The sequence below is a fragment of the Trachypithecus francoisi genome, unplaced genomic scaffold (genome assembly GCF_009764315.1).
Source record: "Trachypithecus francoisi isolate TF-2019V2 unplaced genomic scaffold, Tfra_2.0 Lachesis_group6, whole genome shotgun sequence".
Lineage (NCBI taxonomy): Eukaryota > Metazoa > Chordata > Mammalia > Primates > Cercopithecidae > Trachypithecus > Trachypithecus francoisi.
The window spans coordinates 25,395,805-25,405,809 of record NW_022681471.1 but is presented as its reverse complement, the minus strand read 5'-3'; positions in this window follow the sequence as shown (position 1 = coordinate 25,405,809).

Sequence of the window (10,005 nt, the reverse complement as noted above, 5' to 3'; positions counted from 1 at the left end):
TGTTGCACTCCAGCCTAGGAGACAGAGTGAGACTGTCTCAAAAAAAACAAACAAAAGAAAAAAGATGTACCATGCAAACAGTAAACATAAGACTACTGGTGTGGTTATATTAATATCAGATAAACTAGACTCTAATACACAAGGAAATGTAACTGGAGAGAAATTAGAATATTAATGACTAAAGGTCAATTCATTAGAGACATGAATTGTAACGATAATTATAAACATGTACACATACTCACCACAGGGCCCCAAAATACAAGAAGAATAACAGAATTGAAGACAGAAATGAACAGTTCAAGACTTCATTATTGCTCTCAGTAATGGATAGAACAAACATTCTGAAGACTTGAGCAATGCTATAAACTGACATTTTGTTTTGTTTTGTTTTTTTTCAGAGTCTCGCTTTGTTGCCCAGGCTGGAGTATAGAGGCACAATCTCAGCTCACTGCAACCTCCACTTCCTGAGCTCAAGCGATTCCCATATTTTAGCCACCCGAGTAGCTGAGACTACAGGTGTGCGCCACCGTGCCTGGCTAATTTTTGTATTTTTAGCAGAGATGGGGTTTAACCATGTTGGCCAGGCTGGTCTTGAACTCCTGACTGCAAATGATCCACCCTCCTCAGCCTCCCAAAGTGCTGGGATTACAGGCATGAGCCACCACGCCTGGCCAGTATTATATTAAATGTCCAGAAAAGACAAATGTGTATAGATAGAAAATAGATTAGTTGTTCCTTAGGCTTAAGGGAGTGGAGATTAACTGCAAATGACATTAGGGATCTCCTCTGTTGATGGAAACTTCGTGGTGGATTGTGGTGATGGTTGTACAACCCTGGAAATTTACTAAAAATTGTTGATTTGAGCAATTACACCAGTGAATTTTAAGGTATGTAAATTGTGCCTCAAGAAAGGTGTTTTTAATACATTGAACATGAAAATATGATCAATATCATTAGTTATGGAAATGCAAATAAAACTACAATGAGATATCATTGCATACGCACTAGAATTGCAGAAATAAAGAAAAAAGCACACAGTAAAGAATTGATGACAAAGATACAGAGAAATGGTAATCCTCGTAAATTCCTGATGGGCACGTACATGGTATACTCACTTTGGAAAACAGTTTGGCAATTTCTTAAAAAGTTAAACATAAATCTATCATATGACCCAGCAATTCCTCTTCAAGGTATATACCCAAAGGGGATGAAAGCACTTGTACACACTTGCTAGTGCAAGAATTTTCAGAGCAGAATTATTCATGATAGCCAAAAAGTAGAAACAACCCAAATGTCCATCAACTAAGGGCTGGATAAACAAAATGTGGCATATTCAAACAATGGAATATTATTCAGCCATAACAAGCAAGGAAGTACTGATACATGCTCCAACCTAGATGGACCTTAAAAACGTAATACTAAGTGAAAGAAGCCAGTCACAGAATTCTACAAATGGTATGATTCCATAGAGACAAGAAAGTAGTTGCTTGGTCCTCATGATGGGGAAAAGGAGTAACAATAAATGGGATCTTACTGGGGTTATAAAAACATTCTAAAGTGGATTTATAATGATAGTTACACAGCATGGTAAATTTACTAAAAATCAGTGAATTGTACACTAGAAATGGGTGAATTATATGATACATAAAATATGTATAAAGACAGTTAAAAAAAAAAACTGTTAAATGTTAGGAGGTTGTACTGATTACTGTTGTTCTGCCCAGATCCTCTCAGATTCCTTTAACAATTTCTTGGCCGGGCGCGGTGGCTCAAGCCTGTAATCCCAGCACTTTGGGAGGCCGAAACAGGTGGATCACGAGGTCAGGAGATAGAGACCATCCTGGCTAACACGGTGAAACCCGTCTCTACTAAAAAACAACAAAAACTAGCCGGGCGAGGTGGCGGGCGCCTGTAGTCCCAGCTACTCGGGAGGCTAAGGCAGGAGAATGGCGTGAACCGGGAGGTGGAGCTTGCAGTGAGCTGAGATCCGGCCACTGCACTCCAGCCTGGGCCACAGAGCGAGACTCCGTCTCAAAAAAAAGAAAACAAAAAAAATTTCTTGAACTCCTTCCCTGGCTTTTGTGTTTATTTACTTCCTTTTTTTTTAGACAAAGTCTTGCTTTGTCACCCAGGCTGGAGTGCCATGACACAATCTCGGCTCACTGCAACCTCTGTCTTCCGGGTTCGAGTGATTCTCCTGCCTCAGCCTCCGGAGTAGCTGGGATTACAGGCATACGCCACCACTCCCAGCTATTATTGTATTTTTGGTAGAGACAGGGTTTCACTCTGTGTTGGCCAGGCTGGTCTCAAAACTCCTGACCTCAGGTGATCTGGCTGCCTCAGCCTCTCAAAGTGCTGGGATTACAGGCATGTAATGCCCCGATGCCCAGCTGTGTATATTTACTTCTAAAGGCCTGCACCTTTGCCTCTCTGGCTCTCTTGGAAGCCTGTTTTCGGGAGCTGCTTTGCTTGTACATGCAGAGAACTCACAATGTCTGAGAATTTACATTCATCTTTTTGCAACCCCACCCTTTTCTGCTTGCAAGTTCTGGATAGTCTTTACCAAATGAAGGTTATTGGGTGAAAGTTTAATTCCTCTGTCTTGAGTAGGGACAAACCCTGTGACATAATTTATGCTTGGCATTCTCCTGTGGGATCATGTGGAAGCAACCCTCCATGGGATGTTTCCTGAAATTACACATTTACTTAGCTACTTCCGTTTTCCTGTCCCGCTTCCTCAATTTCCTTATTGAGGTCTCTTGGGAGCACTGCCTTAAATTAACTGCATGTACTTGAATCCTCATCTCAGAGCCTGCTTCTGGGGAGCCAACCCAAGACAAGGGGGATTACTTATTCCTAATTTACCCAGTTTTCAGGTGAAGGGACACATACTCAGGTCACACTCCAGGCTTTTCTATAAAGCCCTTCGCTGCTCCTCATGGAGGAGGAGTGACATGCTGAATTGTGATTTGGGACTAAGAATTTGGCATCTGTGACTTATCCCCTTTCTTTGGGGCATTCCTGCCTGCAAGGAGCATGTGCTCTGGTCAGTAAGCTTAAGGAAAATGGCTCTGCCTTTGCATGAAAGGCCCAGAAGCAGAGCCTGAGGCAGGCATTTAGGTGTATGTGATTTATTGAGGGAGGGCTCTTTAGGAAAAACCTGTAAAAGAATGACAGTAGGAAGATACAGGGGAGGAATGCGTATGGTCATGGCCTGTAACATGTGTCAGGAGTTGTTTCATGTAGCAATGAGGAACTTGAGGAGTTCTTCCATTAGGAGGCAAGGGAATTAGGCCTATCAGTCAGTCATTGATCATTATTGTTGGTAGTGGTGTGGGGTGGGGGTGGGGAGTGTTTGAATTTCCCAGTGGTCTTCAGAAGAGGTGGCTCCTCTTAGCAAAGGTTAATTATTTGGAGATGTTTAAAGGTGTAAGCTCTTAGCCACAGCACTCAATGTAGCTGGGGAATGGATGCACCAGTTAATGAAGGTGATCATGTAAGGCACCAACAGTGTCTACAGTTCATTCCTTGGACCAATCAGATCCACCTGCTACTTCCTATTAAGTTCACTGTATTGGGGCATGGTTTTTCCAGGATTCTAGTTGGTGGGAGATTTAAACAAACCACAGCCTTAAAGAGGAGATTTAAACAAACCACAGCCTTGACTGCTCTGATTGGTTCTGAGACTTTAACTGATATTCTCCTTTTCTTCTTTCATCACCCATTCTAGATTTCCCTAACTTGTTTGGTTCTTCTGCTGGTCTAGGTGGCTTTCCTGATGGGGTGACCTGTACCTTTATCGCTGTGTGTCTCAGCCCGTTTTCATGCCCTTATCAGGTCTGTGGTTGCTTCACTTGCTCATTCATGGCTAAAACTGGGCATTACAGTAGCAAGAGATGCCCCAGTTGGTCACATGAATGCCAAACATACTCTTCCCTGCTCATATTATATAGCAGCAACTTTACATCCTCACGATAATCTAGGGCCAATCCCCACTGTCAATATGGCAACTGTTTTTCATACCTACTGATCTATTGGCAGAAGGAGCCCAAGTGACCACTAATAGGTGTAGCTTTGGGTGTAGTCGGACTCTTACTATTGTCCTTTTGTGGAAGTGATCCCCGACTGGGAACGGGTCTTCTAGATGCATAGATCCTAAAGTTGTGGAGACAGAAAGCATAAATTCCTCAAGTAGTTCATTAGGAGTGATGATGAGAGGGTCATTCTTACTTCCATGTCTTGGTTCTACACACCCATGTATTTACCCTGTTGGGGCCAGAACACTATATAATGATCTCTGAGTTAGAGCTAGAGTCAGTAAGCTTTTTCTATAAAGGGCCAGACAGTAAATATTTTAGACTTTGCAGTCCATATGGTCTCTGTTGCTACTACTCAACTCTGATGTTGTAATATGAAAGCAGCCAAAGACAGTATGTAAACAAATGAGCATGGCTATGTTCCAATAAAATCATATTTATCAAAACAGGCAGTGGGCTGGATTTGGCATGTTGTCCATAATTTGCTGATCCCTGGTTTAGAGTACAGATGCTCCTCAACTTTGTTAGTCAAAAATGCATTAAATACACCTAACCTAGTGAACATTATCGCTTAGGCTAGCCTATCTTAAACATGCTCAGAACACTTATATTAGCTTATAGTTGTGCAAACTCATCTGGCAACGTTGTACACTGTAGAGGATTGGTTGTTTACCCTTGTGATTGCCCGGCTGAGTGGGAGCTCAGCTTGCTGCCCCTGCCCAACATCACAAGAGAGTATCATATTACATATCACTTCCCCAGGAAAAGATCAAGATTCACTATTCAAAGTGTAGAAGTGTAGTTTCTACTGAATGTGTATCACTTTCGCACTATTATAAAGTCAAAAAATTCTAAGTGGAGCCATCATAAGTCAGGGACTGTCTGCAAATACTGCATCTTGAAGGATAGTGCCCCATCCTCACAGGGATAGTTTCAAAGCTGGTGCTTCGTCTGTGCCTTTAAAGTGCCTTTTTTTAAAAAAAAAAAATTTATTTATGTATTTATTTATTTTTTTGAGACAGAGTTTTGCTCTTGTAGCCCAGGCTGGAGTGCAATGGCACGATCTCGGCTCACTGCAACCTCTGCCTCCTGGGTTCAAGCGATTCTCCTGCCTCAACCTCCTGAGTAGCTGGGATTACAGACGCCCACCACCATGCCCGGCTAATTTTTATATTTTTAACGGAGACAGGGTTTCACCATGTTGGTCAGGCTGATCTCAAACTCTTGACCTCACATGATCCACCCGCCTCGGCCTCCCAAAGTGCTAGGATTGATGACAGATGTGAGCCACCGCAACCGGCCCTAAAGTGCCTTTCTATCACTCTATTACACCAGCAGCCTCTGAATGGTGCACAATGTTGTAGGGCCAATGAATTTCATTGTCATGTGTTCACTGCTGTATCACAGTTTTCATAAAGTGAATCTCTTGGCCTGAGGTGACATTAGGAGAGATTCTATGTTGATAGATCAGATACATCATGATCTCAGGTAGTGGTGCTGACTGAGTCCTTGCAGGCAGTGAAGGAAAAATTTGTGTGTGGCATATGTGGCAATCTCACCTTTTTAGAGGGAAGGGGTTGAATGTAATCATTTTGACACCACATGTCTGGTTGATATCCTCAAGAGATGGTGCCATACTGGGGACTTGGTGTGGTTTTTGTTGCTAGAAGATTAGACATTCAGCCACAGCCATCTCTACATTAGTCTTGGTGAGAGGAAGCCAATGTTGTTGGGCATGTGTAACCTCCGTCTTTGCCACTGTGGCTACTCTATTGTGTAAGCACTGGGATGGCAGAGGACAGACTGGCTGACATCTACTGGCCAGATCATCCTGTCCTCTTGGTCATTTAGTGCTGCTTCTGCAGCGAATGCATTCTGATTAATGTTAAAATAAAGAGACAAAACCCTTCACACTTTGTACCCATTCCCATAGTCCCACTCATATGCCTTTTCCCCAGACCTCCTTGATCCCAATCTTTCCATCTTTCCCTTCCAGTCCCCTTACCAACCAGCCAAACCATTCACTGTTTCCCATGAATCAGTATAAGAAGTTTGGGCCACTTCTTCCACACAAAGTGGGTGACCAAGTGTACCACCCAAAGCTCTGCTCACTGTCTTCAGAGACATCTTTGAGTGGGGTTGTAGGGCAATAGCTACATATTTTCAGCTGGTACACAAATACTGAGCCGATCTATCCATGAGCTAAATTTGAGATTTTCCCTTTTATGCCAGCTGATCATAAGGAATACTTCCCCTTCTGTGTGCCCATTGGTGTCAGTTAAGGAAGAAGCACCAGTGCATCAATTGTAGGTGACATTGGTGTCTGGACCACCTGTTTCTATAGCTTGCTTGGGTCTTTTGGCCTGCTAGCACCCAATCCTGGTGGATGTACCACTTTATCTTACAACAAATTGCTGCTAGGGCCTGCCCAACCTTATGATGGATGGTCTGACAGACCCAAGCTCATGATGAGCAATACTGGGAACACGGATACTTGATATCCAAAGGGCAAGTACTCAAAAAAAAAAAAAAAAAAAAAATCGGGGCCAGGTGTGGTGGCTCACACCTGCAACCACAGCACTTTGGGAGGCTGAGGTGGTGGATCACCTGACGTCAAGAGTTTGAGAACAGCCTGGCCAACATGGCAAAACCCTGTCTCTACTAAAAATACAAAAATTAGCCGGGTGTGGTGGCCTATGCCTGTAATCCCAGCTACTGGGGAGGCTGAAGCAGGAGAATCACTGGAACCCGGGAGGCAGAGGTTGCAGTGAGCCAAGATCGCACCATTGCACTTCAGCCTGGGTGACAGAGTGAGACTCCGGTTCCAAAAAAAAAAAAAAATCTGAAGAGCAATTGCTCAGTCTCTACCAGGGCCCAGGAGCATACCAGGAGCTCCTTTCAAATGATATGTAGCTTTCTGCTTCTAGATGGCATGGCCTTGCTCCAGAACCCTAAGGTCTGCACTGCACGGTTCCTATTTGGGCTTCTTAGGGAGTCCACATTTTTCTTCTACCACAGATACATCTCATGTCAAGGAATCTTTTGGAGCGTATTACCCAAGTGGTGCGATTGCATTTACTGCAGCTTGGACCTGCTACAGAGGCCTTTCTTGTCCTGGATCCACTCACAACTAGTAGCCTTCTATGTCATTCATAAATGGGTTATTATGGTATTTCTAAGTGTAGACTATATTGCTTCCAGACCCAGAGTCCTACCTTTGGACTCTTTCTTAAAGGTGGGAGGTTAAAGGTGCAATAATTTGTCCATCACTTCAGAGTGGATGTCCCAGCATTCCCCAGACCCTAGACCACTGGATCCCTAAATACTTCACTCATGTAGCTCATCCCTGAATCTTTTTGCAGGGTTTTTTTTACTTTCCAGAATGTACATCTTATTACGACACCCAGGGTACTTCTGCTGCTTGCTCATCAGTTCCAGTTAACATGATACCATCAATAGAGTGGACCAATATGATGTTCTATAAAATATTTAGTTGGTTCAGGTCCCGTTAAGTTATAAGAGAGAGCAGAGAAATAACTTAGCCTTGGGGTAAGACTGGGAATATATACTGCTGTCTGTTCCATGTGAATAGAACCAGTTTCTGATTTTCCTTCCTGACACGTATGAAAGAAATGTATTGGTCCAAATCAGTAGCCATATACCATCTACCAGAGGTGTGTTATTTGCTTTAGTAAAGATACTACATCGAGTTCAGTAGATACAACTGGGACTATTATGTTTACTGGGCAGGTGGTAGACTGATTAATTTTTTTTTTTTTTGGAGACGGAGTCTTGCTCTGTTGCCCAGGCTGGAGTGCAGTGGTGTGACCTTGGCTTGCTGCAGCCTCCACCTCTCAAGTTCAAGTGATTCTCCTGCCTCAGCCTCCTGAGTAGCTGGAACTACAGGCGTGTACCACCAAGCCCGGCTAAGTTTTGTATTTTTAGTAGAGGCAGGATTTCACCATGTTGGCCAGACTGGTCTCGAACTCCTGGCCTCGAACTCCTGGCCTCAAGTGATCGGCCCACCTTGGGCTCCCAAAATGCTTGGATTACAGGTGTGAGCCACCATGCCCAGCCCGCAGACTGATTAATTGAGGAAAGATATGACGAGGACCATGCCTCCTGCATTGTTTAATATTTTGAGGGTGACACTAATCTTTGCTATTTCTCCCTTCCCCCAGATGCAATATTGGTTTTTATTTACTGTTTTGGCCATTGAAAGGTTTTTCTTCGGGGATGGTGGTGACTTTCAGGGGCTTTCATAGTCCTTTTCCTATTATAATAGCTCTCACTCCATAGAGCAAAGAACTGAGGTAAGGATTCTGCGAACTGCTAATGTATTCAATCCGATGATTCATTTGGGAGTCATGGAGATGACTATTGAACTCATTGTGAGACAAACCTGGGCCAATATCCCAATTATTTCCTGACCCCATAAGCTTCTCCCTAACAAGTGGGCCACAGTAACACTTTGGCTCCTGGGTATCAGTGTCTACTTATTTCCTGGGTCCAGCAGACTTGAAAGTCTCTGTATTCCCCTTTCCCCAGCTATCTGAGTAAATGGTCATAGACAATTTTGGAGAAGGCCTGGAGAATACTACTAAATATACTTACCATGTTGTTGTAGGGCCCTTTCTCATGGAACCTGACCTTTTCTTCATTTTATGGACTTGGGGTCTGAGAACTGGCTTAGGTCTGGAAGTTAGAAAAGAAGCTGTGACTTTCCATTGAGGCAACTGACTTCAGACTTCTGCTTATCTATATATTTATATATAATAATACCCTTGCTGGCTGTTTATCTGAATTGCCCCTAGGAACACAATGTTCTATGGGTCATCTCATTAAATCCCTGTGAGTCAGGAGGCATCCCTTGGTGTCATTTCAACCTTGCTGCCTATACTTATAACCAATTCACTTTTGACGGTTAGGTGTCATCACCTAGTCTCCCCTATTTCAGAATCCTATCACCTCTGTTAGCACTAGGGAGCCCAGTTCTGTATGAGCATCTCCTATCATCAGCCCGGTTTTACAGAGGACAGCTACTGCTATGGAGCTCTTCTTTTCTTTTTGTAGAGATGGGATCTCCCTATGTTTCCAGGCTGGTCTTGAACTCCTGGGCTCAAAGAATCCACCCACCTTGGCCTCTCAAAGTGCTGGGATTACAAGCATGAGTTACCATGCCCAACTGACTATGAAGCTTTTATTTATTTATTTATTTGTTTGTTTATTTATGACGGCGTCTCACTGTTACCCAGGCTGGAGTGCAGTGGTGCAATCTCGGCTCCCTGCAACCTCCGCCTCCCAGGTTCAAGTGATTCTCCTGCTTCAGCCTCCCAGTAGCTGGGACTATAGGCGTGTGCCACCATGCCTGGCTAATTTTTGTATTTGTTGTAGAGATGGGGTTTCACCATGTTGGCCAGGCTGGTCTCGAACTCCTGACTTCAAATGATCTTCCCCACTTGGCCTTCCAAAGTGCTGGGATTACAGGTGTCAGCCACTGCGCCTGGCTGAAGCTTTTCAATAATGCTTGTGTCCCCTCACTATCACATTCCTTATTGTTTTGGTAAGTGAACTATACTCTGGGCCCCTCCAATGAACATAGTCAACTGGTCGGTCTTCTTGTCTCATGTAATAAATCCATCCTAACATGTTCACTTCTCTAAGCCTTTTGATCTATTCCTCTGTAGTCTTACCACTAAGTTCTAGTATTGCTACTTCATTTAGTGTGGACCACTGCTTTTTTCTGCCTTCCTAAAACCATTTCAAAACTGGCCTCTGGGGCCCTTGCCAGTGTGCTGAATCCTGTGTCACAGGAGAGTACCTCCATATTAACACACTTTTCTCTACTCAGTTTTGTAATCTGTCCTGCAGATCCAGCATCCTCAGATATACTCTTCCAGTTTTTGCTGGTAAACGTCAGCCAAGTTCTGCAGCTCCTTTTGTGTATGTAATGACTCTCTTTTTGTGT